An 11,837-nucleotide genomic window follows, 5' to 3' on the forward strand; every position below is an offset into this window, starting at 1 on the left:
AATCCTCGGCTGTAGTTTGTCAGACTGTGACAAATCAAAAATGATTCAGATTATCCACACTGCATATTGTATAAACAATCCGAAATGGATCCTGTCCCAAACTCTATAATGCATCCAAATTTGATGAAACTCAAATGAAGTACAACAAAGCAGCACAAATTTTAATTAATTAGCATTTAATTAGCCTATACTGTATATCCTGCTCCTAGCTAGGAGTTCTGATGTTGCTAGTAACAGATTGCTGCCTTTTTTAGATTTTTTAGAAATGGTACACAGGACCTCAAGTGGGAGCTGAACATCAACCACATTTGAGGACAAAGGCAGACTACAAAGTGTTATTTGCTCTGCTGAGAGGGAAATTGGCTGCAATCTGCCTTTTCTTCAGAACCTGAGCCTCCCGGACACTGAAGTGGGCAGGAAAGATTGCAGCCAACCCCCTCTCACCCTGGACACAAACTGTTTGAACCGCTGCCCTCTGGTAGGAGGCTGCCAAAACCTCACGCCACAAGAACAAGAACAGTTTCTTTCCATCAGCAACTGAATTCTGATTCTTATTGGTTTAATTAGTGATTCTGAATTGGCCATGGGTGATAGACTGGTGACCTGTCCAGGGTATACCCTCCCTCTCGCCCAACGAACTCTAGCACTAGCGTATCATAACAAAGTACTGGTAAAACGAACAAGTTTTGCGGCAGATAATGCGTTATTTAGAGGCTGCGTTTCAGAAATAAGGTGCAGGTTGTAAAAAACAGTAGTTCCCCTTTAATAAATCCATCAAGTGAAGGCCATTTAGTAATATACTGTTGAACTGGACATTCAGAAACAAGTATAACCTGACTGATTAGTGTTTGATCCAGATTTCAGCTGACGTAGGGGTCAAAAGTGAATGGCCGCAAAGGTCAATTTGATTTCAGCGAAGTTCAACAAGATGCAAAAAGTACTAACAACACACCAAGCTACAGTTTCTGCAGTGTATATTCAGCTTGACTAACACAAAACCTTCCCTCAAACTCTGATAACATGTGAGGAGCCTCGGATTAAAATCACATCACAATGAACTACAGTGTGCTCTAAATAACATATTTACTGTAGATGGTGATTTATTTAAGATGACATAACAGTTCCAACATCTTGTGGGTTGGTAGGTTTGGCTATGGGCATCTTCAATAAGCTTGAGTGTCTTCCAGCTCTGTTATAACCAACACTGACTTCACTGGTGATTATTCTTCATTTGTGAACAAAGACGGGGTATTAAAAAGATTTCGTATGTATACTCATAAGACTGATGTCCCCAATGACTTACGAGTCCCGTGTGCCGCCATTTCAGAGCAAACCCAATCTAAATTGCTCCTTTACTGAATAAAAATGAAATACTCCAGGATAAGACTTTGTGATGTCCATTACTGATGTGCTTATGCAAAAAAATAACTGACAAAACCAAAGTCCAATTTGTTCTGAGCCTTTCATTATCCGTTCAGGCGCTTCTTTTAACAAACATTTTTCTCAACTCCCACGCTGAAACGTTTCGTTTCAAGCAAAAGCAAAGACAAGATTTATGTGGCCCTCCAAGAAATGTTTTATAAGAAGTCTTGACTCATTCCATCACACTACCTCTCTCTTTTCTTTTGTTGTGGGTCCCCTGCTGTGCTGACTGTCTCTGGTGTGCAGCTGATTGTATACTTTGGAGTTCAGTGGGATGAGAGTGTGCTACTTTTGTTAATTTACAAGTGAATAGACTGGATTTGTGTATTCAGACCATATAACCACGGTGCCGTTGAGATTACTTGTCACAGTAATGATACAGGTATGTACACAGTAATAGAGGTAGTAGTCCCAGCCCTCGACACCACATCAACTATGGCAATATGGCACCACCCGTTTCTGAAATTTGACCATGTTGCCCATGTTCATACACAGTCTGTCTGACATTCATGTTAGTAAGCAATTTGCTAATCTCACATCCAGTAGAAATTGCGTTAGCACTAATTGGAATGGCATGTCTGATTACTTGACTAATTGCGTTTTTTTCCCATCATGGGTCGAAAGCTGCTAATTGCTCCTTTGGCTATCCGCTTTTTCTCTTTTGCCTTGTGGGGCAGCTGCTGCTCAGTAGATAGAGCAGGATATCCACAAACCAGAGGGTAAGAGATTCGATTCTCGATGGGTGGACCACATCCCGAAGGGTTGAGGATGAAGGAGGTGAAAATCCGGTGACGCAGGTGCACCCTTGTTGGGTTTAGGTGGTCATTAATGTGACTTGGGACGCGTTGCGTTCACACTGCCAAAGACCACCTCCAAATGTGGCCAGAGATCGTATCTCTCAAACGCGTTCTGAGTGCGTCCTTGGGGTGTTCAGATCGTCCAGATCAGATCTTGATGCAAGGTCTGGTCCAAAGACATTGACCCCTGAGTTGTTCTCAGTGCTCGACACTGTGTGAATGCTGGTGCGCCTCCGTGAATGTGTCACTGTGACTGTGAACTGCTTTTAAAACCAATGGGTAGGGTACAAGACCACAGCAAGAAGGTTCTGGGTTCAAATCCATCATGGTCGACTGGGAACTTTCTGTGTGGAGTTCCCTGTGTCTGCGTGGGTTCTCTCCAGGTACTTCAGCTTCCTCCCAACGTCCCAAGACTTGATGGTTAGGTCCATTGGTGATTCTAAATTGGCCGTAAGTGTGAGTGTGACTGGTTGGCTGTCTCTCTGTGTTAGCCCTGTGATAGACTGGAGACCTGTCCAAGGTGTACCCCGCCTCTCGCCCAATGACAGCTGGGATAGGCTCCAGCCCCCCTCCACGTCCCTTCACAGGACAAGCGGTTACAGAAGATGAATGAATGAAGACCATTTGTGCTGATTTGGTGTGGTTGATTTAGAGCTGGGCTACTGTAGAAACATGGCAGCAAGTTTGGCAGGTTTCAATCTAAGAGAACTTGCTCCATATGTACATATGAAGACAAACAAACATCAGCCTGTCGTAAGAGGTTATTGTGCATCAGTTACTAACGGATATCATATCCCTTTTTCAGTTTCTGCTAATAGACTCCCCTGAGTTTCCATAGAACATGGAACTTGCACAGTTTCAGGGTGGTGATTCTCAGTGGTTTTGTCTCAACGAGTGGAACCTTTGACATATACATAGATATTTGAATCATAGCTGATTTACAGCATTATTGATTAGTTCAGCTTTAAACTAAAGGCTTTGTCTTGCTTTTAAAAATCCATTTTTATCTGTTTTTCAATGCCCTCTTTACGCCCGTATTCACTTTTTCCCCCCTTACCCATATGACCCTTGATCATTTTGCTGCTATTACATATTTAACTTGTAGTGTGTCTTGTTATTGTCAGGACCACGTAGTGTTTGTTATTTTTTCAGTTCAGTTGTCTGTCCCTTTTGTCACTTCCTGCTTTATTTTGTAGTGTGAGTCTCATGAAGTCTGTCTTCCTGTCTAGTTCAGTTTCTGATTGCTTCCCCCGCCCTCATGTGTTTCACCTGTGTCTCATTGTCTCCCTCTCCCTCGTGTATTTAAGCTGTGTTCCCCTCTCCTTCTATGTCAGATCGTCTTTTTGGTTTTCCTGAAGCGTTCGAGCCCTTTTCTTCGAAGTTCTCTCTAGTTGTGACCTTAGCCTGTCGTTCTACCTGAGTTTTTGCCTGCCGGATAATTGTACCTTTGCCAGTATCCTGACTTCCTGGTTTTGACCCTGTTACTGAAATAAACGACCTCCGAGTTTGCCTGATACCTGACTCCTCCTTTGTCCACCTGGTCTGTACCTGATAGTACGATCTGACCAAGAACTATGGACACATCGGAGTCAGACCACCTCCACACCGCGCTGAAGGCACAAGGAGATAAGCTCTATCAGCAAGACCAACAGATCGCACAGATCCGTTACGAGCTTTCAGAAGCCACCTCACGTGCTGAGGCGCAGAGTGTCTCGGTCTCGGCGCAGCTGTCCCACATCATCAATCGGCTTCAGAGGCTGGACATCTCATCAGAATCCACTGCTGTGGACGCTCCGGCTCCTCCAGCCTCCGCTCCAGTATCCGCTCCTCAACAGCCTGAGTTCCAAGAACCCCGCTCCATAAGACTTTCCAGCCCGGAGCGTTTCTCGGGTGATTCCGGAGACTGCCGGCCGTTCATAACTCAGTGTGAGCTCCACTTCGAGTTCCAGGCCCATGCATTTCCATCAGACAGAGCCAAAATAGCCTATATAATATCTTACCTGTCGGGGAGAGCCAAGGCCTGGGCCACTTCAGAATGGAACAGACGTTCCGTGGTATGTAATTCTCTACCCATATTTCTTGAGACCTTTAAGCAAATTTTCCATTCTGCCACCCCAGGTAGAGAGGCAGCTAAGGCTCTTGTTAATATTAAGCAGGGCAGACGGTCAGTTATGGACTATGCCATTGAGTTCCGTACCTTAGCAACCGACAGTGGCTGGAATCAATCTGCGCTTGTGGATGCCTTCTATCAGGGACTCTCAGAGCGCCTGAAAGACTACCTTGCTCCCCTCGATCTCCCCTCCGAGCTGGATGCCCTTGTCCCTTTGGCATCCAGAATTGACCAGAGGCTCCTGGAACGACAGCGCAGCAGAACCACTACCCCACTCTTCCGAACACCCGCTCCCCGGACAGCTGTCCCCTCGGCTCCTACCCAGGAGTTTGAATCCTCTTCCGAAGCTCCCGAACCCATGCAGATCGGCCACACCCGGTTGTCTCCAGCTGAACGTCAGCGGAGATTCCTTGAAGGTCGGTGCATCTATTGTGGCCAACTTGGGCACGTCATAGCCAAATGTCCTAACCGAGGTACCGTTTCTTCATCCACCTTCAAACCCTTGGTGAGTGTTACACACTGCAAGACACTAAATCAGAGACAGCTAACCTGTGTCACTCTTGCCACATTGACTTCCACCACACCTCAGAGGGCATTGGTAGATTCAGGAGCTGACACTAACCTCATGGACTTTAAATTGGCCGAACAATTAGGACTTAAGACTATTCCTATCCCTGAGCCCTTAACTGCTACTGCTTTGGACGGTAGGCTGTTGAGTCATGTCACACATCAAACCTCACCAGTTAAACTCACCTTCTCTGACGGACACTCGGAGCAAATATCCTTTCATCTCTTCAATTCAGCTGTACATCCCCTCATTTTGGGTTATCCGTGGCTAGTTACTCACAATCCTCATATAGATTGGGCCTTGGGAATTATTCTGAACTGGGGAAAAGACTGCACCAAAAACTGTTTTTCTGGACATTCCAGACAGGCCCCTGAGCTTGCTGGCTCTGAACTAAGTACTTCCCCAGATTTAAAGGGAGTTCCTGAATGTTATCATGATCTCAAGGACGTATTCAGTAAAAGCAAGGCTACTTCTCTTCCTCCTCACAGGGACAGTGACTGTGCCATAGATCTCCTGCCGGGGGCCCCCATCCCTAAAGGCCGCCTGTACTCCCTGTCTGCACCCGAACGTCTTGCCATGGAGGAATACATCAAAACGTCTGTACAAGCTGGACTCATTCGCCCATCCTCCTCCCCTGCTGGAGCTGGTTTCTTCTTTGTTGAGAAAAAAGACAAAACGTTGAGACCTTGCATTGACTACACTCAACTAAACAACATAACGGTAAAGAACAGGTACCCTCTTCCTCTCATCTCCTCTGCATTCGACATCCTTCAGGGTTCTAAGGTCTACACTAAATTAGACCTCCGAAATGCTTACCACCTAGTCAGAATCCGAGAAGGAGATGAGTGGAAAACGGCTTTCAATACTCCCATTGGACATTACGAGTATCTTGTTATGCCTTTTGGTCTTACAAATGCTCCAGCCGTTTTTCAGTTCTTGTTAAATGATGTCCTCCGTCACCTGTTGAATAAAAAAGTCTTTGTGTACTTGGATGATATCTTGATATTCTCTCAGAGTATGGATGAGCATATTTCTACTGTACGAGAGGTTCTCACATGCCTGCTGAAGAATAAACTGTACGTTAAAGCCGAGAAGTGTGAATTTCACAAAGACCAGGTTAGTTTCCTGGGATATGTGATTTCTGAAGGAAAAATGGAAATGGACCCTTCAAAGGTTCATTCGGTGCTGACCTGGCCCACTCCAACCTCCAGAAAAGAGCTGCAACGCTTCCTAGGTTTTGCAAACTTCTATAGGAAGTTCATTAAGGGGTTTAGTTCTGTGGCCGCCCCCCTTCATGCACTAACCTCTTCAAAGACTCTCTTCCAGTGGTCTACCCCGCAGATGCAGCTTTCCAGCGCCTGAAGGAATCCTTTGCCACAGCTCCCGTTCTCACTCTGCCGAGCTCGGACCGTCAATTTATCGTCGAAGTTGATGCATCGGATGTCGGCATCGGGGCGGTCCTGTCTCAGAGGTCGGGTAAGGATGGAAAGGTTCATCCCTGTGCCTTCCTTTCTCGCAAGCTTACTTCAGCAGAAAGGAATTATGCAGTGGGGGATCGGGAGCTGCTGGCTGTCAAGGTGGCCCTGGAAGAGTGGAGGCACTGGCTGGAGGGGGCAGTTCATCCAGTTCTCATCTGGACTGACCACAAGAATCTGCAGTACATTAAGAGCGCCAAAAGGTTAAATCCTCGTCAAGCCAGGTGGGCTATGTTCTTCTCAAGGTTTGACTATGTCCTGTCTTACAGACCAGGCTCTAAGAACAAAAAGCCGGATGCCTTGTCACGGATGTTTTCTCCTGAGGAGCCAGAGGAAAGACAGTTCCCCATCATACCCTCAGAAAGGATACTGGGGGGCTTCACCTGGAGCATTGAATCCAAAGTGATAGAAGCCAACCAGACTATTCCCAGACCTGCGTCGTTGCCTCCCAACAGGTTGTTTGTTCCCCCCAATCTCCGGAGTGAGGTAATTCAGTGGGGACACTGTTCCCAGTTTTCTGGCCACCCAGGAGTTAGACGCACACTTTTTAGACTGGCCGAAAGATTTTGGTGGCCCAAAATGAGGAAGGATGTCATAGAGTTCATTTCTGCATGTACAGTTTGTGCTCAACAGAAGTCGTCCACAGCTCCCCCAGCTGGTCTCCTCCAACCTTTGCCCATCCCTCTGCGCCCTTGGTCAGACATTTCAGTGGACTTCGTCACAGGGTTGCCTGAATCCCAAGGTAACACAGTCATTCTCACGACAGTAGACCGATTTTCCAAAATGGTTAAATTTATTCCACTCCCTAAACTCCCCTCCGCAAAAGAAACTGCTGACATTCTCATGACCAGAGTGTTCAAAGATTTTGGATTCCCTCGGACTATCCTGTCAGATCGGGGGCCTCAGTTCATTGCCCAATTCTGGAGGGCATTTTGTGAATTAATTAACGCCAAACCCAATCTCACCTCTGGCTACCACCCTCAAAGTAACGGTCAAACAGAACGCTTAAACCAAGACTTAGAAACAGGACTTCGCTGTTTAACTGCTCAGAACCCCTCCTCCTGGGCCAAATCACTTCCCTGGGTTGAATTTGCTCACAATACCTTGCCTTCTTCATCTACCGGCCTAACCCCCTTTCAGACTGTATTCGGTTTCCAGCCTCCTCTTTTCCAGAGCCTAGAAAAAGACGTTCCAGTTCCGTCTGCTGCGGCCATGGTACGACGATGCAGAGGGAGTTGGATCCGAGCAAGGAGGGCCCTCCTCAAATCCTCTCTGTTATACAAGAAGTCGGCCGATCGCCACCGCCGCCCAGCTCCAGAGTATACCCCGGGACAAAAAGTCTGGCTTTCCTCCCGTGATCTTCCCCTGAAGGTTCCATGCCGCAAGTTGGCACCAAGGTTCATTGGACCATTCCCAGTGTCCAAAATTATTAACAGATCTGCTGTCAGACTCCAGCTCCCCAGATCCTCCATAATTCATCCCACCTTCCATGTAAGCCGTGTCAAACCAGTCAAGGAGAGCCTGCTAGTTCCCTCCACCAGACCCCCTCCACCCCCCCGGATCATCGATGGGGGTCCAGCCTATTCTGTGAGGAAGCTGTTGGCGGTCAGGCGGCGGGGTCGTGGACTCCAGTACCTTGTGGATTGGGAGGGATACGGTCCTGAGGAGAGATCCTGGTTGCCCTCCCGTCACGTTCTGGACCGCCAACTTATTAAAGACTTCCATGCCTCTCAAGGTCCTGGGCCGCCAGGCGTCGGCCCTAGGAGGGGGGGTACTGTCAGGACCACGTAGTGTTTGTTATTTTTTCAGTTCAGTTGTCTGTCCCTTTTGTCACTTCCTGCTTTATTTTGTAGTGTGAGTCTCATGAAGTCTGTCTTCCTGTCTAGTTCAGTCTCTGATTGCTTCCCCCGCCCTCATGTGTTTCACCTGTGTCTCATTGTCTCCCTCTCCCTCGTGTATTTAAGCTGTGTTCCCCTCTCCTTCTATGTCAGATCGTCTTTTTGGTTTTCCTGAAGCGTTCGAGCCCTTTTCTTCGAAGTTCTCTCTAGTTGTGACCTTAGCCTGTCGTTCTACCTGAGTTTTTGCCTGCCGGATAATTGTACCTTTGCCAGTATCCTGACTTCCTGGTTTTGACCCTGTTACTGAAATAAACGACCTCCGAGTTTGCCTGATACCTGACTCCTCCTTTGTCCACCTGGTCTGTACCTGATAGTTATGACCTTATCACTGTCAAACAGTTAATTCTCCAAGATCTCTGCGCAGAGAGTCTATAATCACTGCCATTATGCCAACAGCCAGTAAAGAGCCTAAAAGCAATCATAATTAAAGGGAACCCACCAGGTTGAAGTCGGTGCATAATATCACACTTTAACATTCAGCAAAATTAGTGTATCTCAGCCGCTTTTGTATGTGCAGCTTTAACTAGACATGCGAAACGCCTAGACTAGAGGGAGATGAGGCTGAAAGAATTGAACATGACAGATTTTAAAGCATGCATCCTCGCATGTATAAAGCGCAGCCCTGTGTACACGTCACATCCGGCCGCATCTGTGGTCTGCGTCGCGGCACACCTGCTGTCAAAGAGGGCTCGCTCAGGCGTCGCCGTGTGTCATGCAACACAGAAGCAGAGGTGCTCCCTTGACGCCTGATGTCACACAACCTGCGTTTAGACTGTCGGGGAGTGTGCTTCAGTCCCCATGGTAACCTTTTCATACCTGCATTCCATTTCTGTTTCTGTGCCATCACTGGCATTATTGCATGACTCTATATGTCACCCTTTTTGTCATTATTTTCTATAGGTGGCTGCTGCATACGCTGTCGCATTGTTGGGAACAAATGGAGAAAAGGGCAAAAGTGAAGCTTATACAGTATGTCATTACTAAATTGTCATTTCTCCATACACATCTCTACGTAGCTAGTTGTTGAGATGTACATTAATAATATGCACTTAAATCTGCTTACAACTCCTTCAAATTGCATTATAAACTGATCAGGCATAACATTATGACCATGTCCTAATGTCCCAATATTGTGTAGGTCTCCCTTGTGCCTCCAAAACAGCTGTGACTCATCAAAGAATGGACATGGGCCTTCTGAGGGTATCCTGTGGTGTCTGGCAACACAATGTTGTTAGTGGGGGGCTTTGAGGTTGAGGGTCCTCTGTGGATCGTCCCACAGACACTTGATCAGTTTGGGATCTAGTGAATTTGGAGGCCAGGTCAACACCTTGTGCTGTTCGGTTTTTTGAGTTGTTCCAAAAGCGTTTTTGTGTCTGTGTCAGGCTGCATCCTTCTGGGGATGGCTGCTGCCATCAAGGAGTGTCATTGCTATGGGGTGTGGTGCCTGGTCTGGTCTAGGTGGGTGCTACATGTCTAAGTAACATCCACACCAATGAATGCCAGGTCCAAAGGTTTCCCAGCAGAACACTGCTTATGGTTACCTGATCTGTCATATATAATAATTATTCAATAGATGATCTATCACTTTTGGCCTTTCTTCTGTCTGAATTCTGAGTATTTTCTGTGTTGTCGCCATGCCCTGTCCTCGGGCAATAGTCTGCTGCTCGGTTAGAAGAAAGCAAAGTGTCTGATTCTCTTTGGATGAGCACAGGTTCGTATTATAAAGCGCCTCCCTTATCTTGCTTGAGGCAATCGATCTTCCCTTAAGACTGAAGCGCTTGATAATGAGGTCATGCGAATAAAGAGGAAGGGAAAGACGGAGATCTGGTTAACATAATGATACAACACCTCTTCAGAAGGGGGAAAGCTGGCTGCCTTTATATCCCACCCAAGAACTAGCTGCAAAAGGGAACCAAATTATTACTGGGATTTATGTCAATGCTCACGCAGAAGATCAAATCACACTGAATGGACGTCTGGTTTCCTGCTGCTTTATCCTTTCTTATTCAACTCATTATCTTGGTCTGATTCCCAACATCTTTGACCAGGGAGGGTTAGGGTTAGGGTTAGTTATGGCCCAGTTGGAAAAGCAGGTTGTCTATGAACCGAAGGGTTAGCACTGCGATAACGGTGAAGAGTCCTTGAGCAAGACTCTGAATGCCAAGTTGTTCCACATATAACATATTGGTGTGTGTGTTTGTGTGAACAATTGGACTGATGTGTCATTGTGACCTGCTGTTTGGTAGACAGGCACTAAAAACAGTAAACACAAGTCCATTTACCATTTCTTGCCAAGCACTGTCTATGGAGATGACCTGTCTTGACCATATTGTGACAATTCAATGTTCTTCTGGGAATCTTCTGGACCTGGCGTCAAAAAACTCAAAAAACCATGAAGAACAGCACAAGGTGTTGACCTGGCCTCCACATTCACTAGATCCCAAACTGATCAAGTGTCTGTGGGATGATCCACCGAGGCCCCTCCCCTCAAAGGCCCCCACTAACAACATTTTGTTGCCAGACACCACAGAACACCCTCAGAAGGCCCACGTCCATCAGCCCATGGAGTCTTTAGAATATGCTTGATTTCATACTGTCCGATTCTAAGCTGTTCCAACCCTACATCAGCAGCATTTATGCTCTGCTGGGCTAACTATTTCTTTTAGACACGCTGAGGAATAACATAAAGAAAACTTTGTTAATGTAGATGACAACATAAAGACCAGCGTACATCATTCAGCAGATCATTTGTCACGTGTCCAAAACGACGGCTCCACATCGTACTAGCAAACCGATCAGCCGAGTCGCCTTCTCAGGTGAATAAACGTAGTACACAAGAAAATCACACAATGTAATTTGTGTCCGACGTCCTACGCGGGGATTGGCATTTGCGTGCGTGCGTTTCTGTGTATGTGTGTGTGTGTGGACATTGTTGCTTGACTAATCCGTATTCATTAGCAGACTGGGCCCTGAGTGACTGGTGTCCTTTTGCCCTTTAGCTCCGTGCCGCCGCCTCCGAAGCCAAATAAACACCCCCTGATAGCGCTTCACAAGGAACCGAGTGGAATTGGGAAAGGTGAGTCAAAGTCAAATGGGCACCAGCAGCCCTTGCCGAGAGAAAAGATACCAGCCTGAACGCATTAGTCCAAAATGAACAAAAAAAAAAAAAAAAAGGCGTAGGGACGTAGGGTAACAGCTCCGGGAGACACACAATGAAAGATAGGGGAAAAAAAAAAGTTTATATTGTCTTTTACCTCTGCTTTCATTTCCTACTATCACACTAAAACTAGGACAGGCCACAGCAAAGGGCCTCTTAAATAAATGAACCAATTCCCCTGTGCGCCCTTAAAGGGGCCAACTGGCAAGCCTATTGTTACGGCCCTAATGTTATCTATTGATTAGGTGCACATTTACATGAAGGTGAACTCTCCGAGAGATTGCAAGCTATGCTGAAGCGGACCTTGTATTGTCTGCCTGTCCTCGTCTGTTCTGGCAGCGGCGAGAGGTTTCTCATTCCGTGACCGAGGACGCTCTGCCAAACGTTGAGCAAGACGTAGGCGGAGCGGG

The sequence above is a fragment of the Chelon labrosus genome (genome assembly GCF_963514085.1).
Source record: "Chelon labrosus genome assembly, chromosome: 14".
NCBI lineage: Eukaryota > Metazoa > Chordata > Actinopteri > Mugiliformes > Mugilidae > Chelon > Chelon labrosus.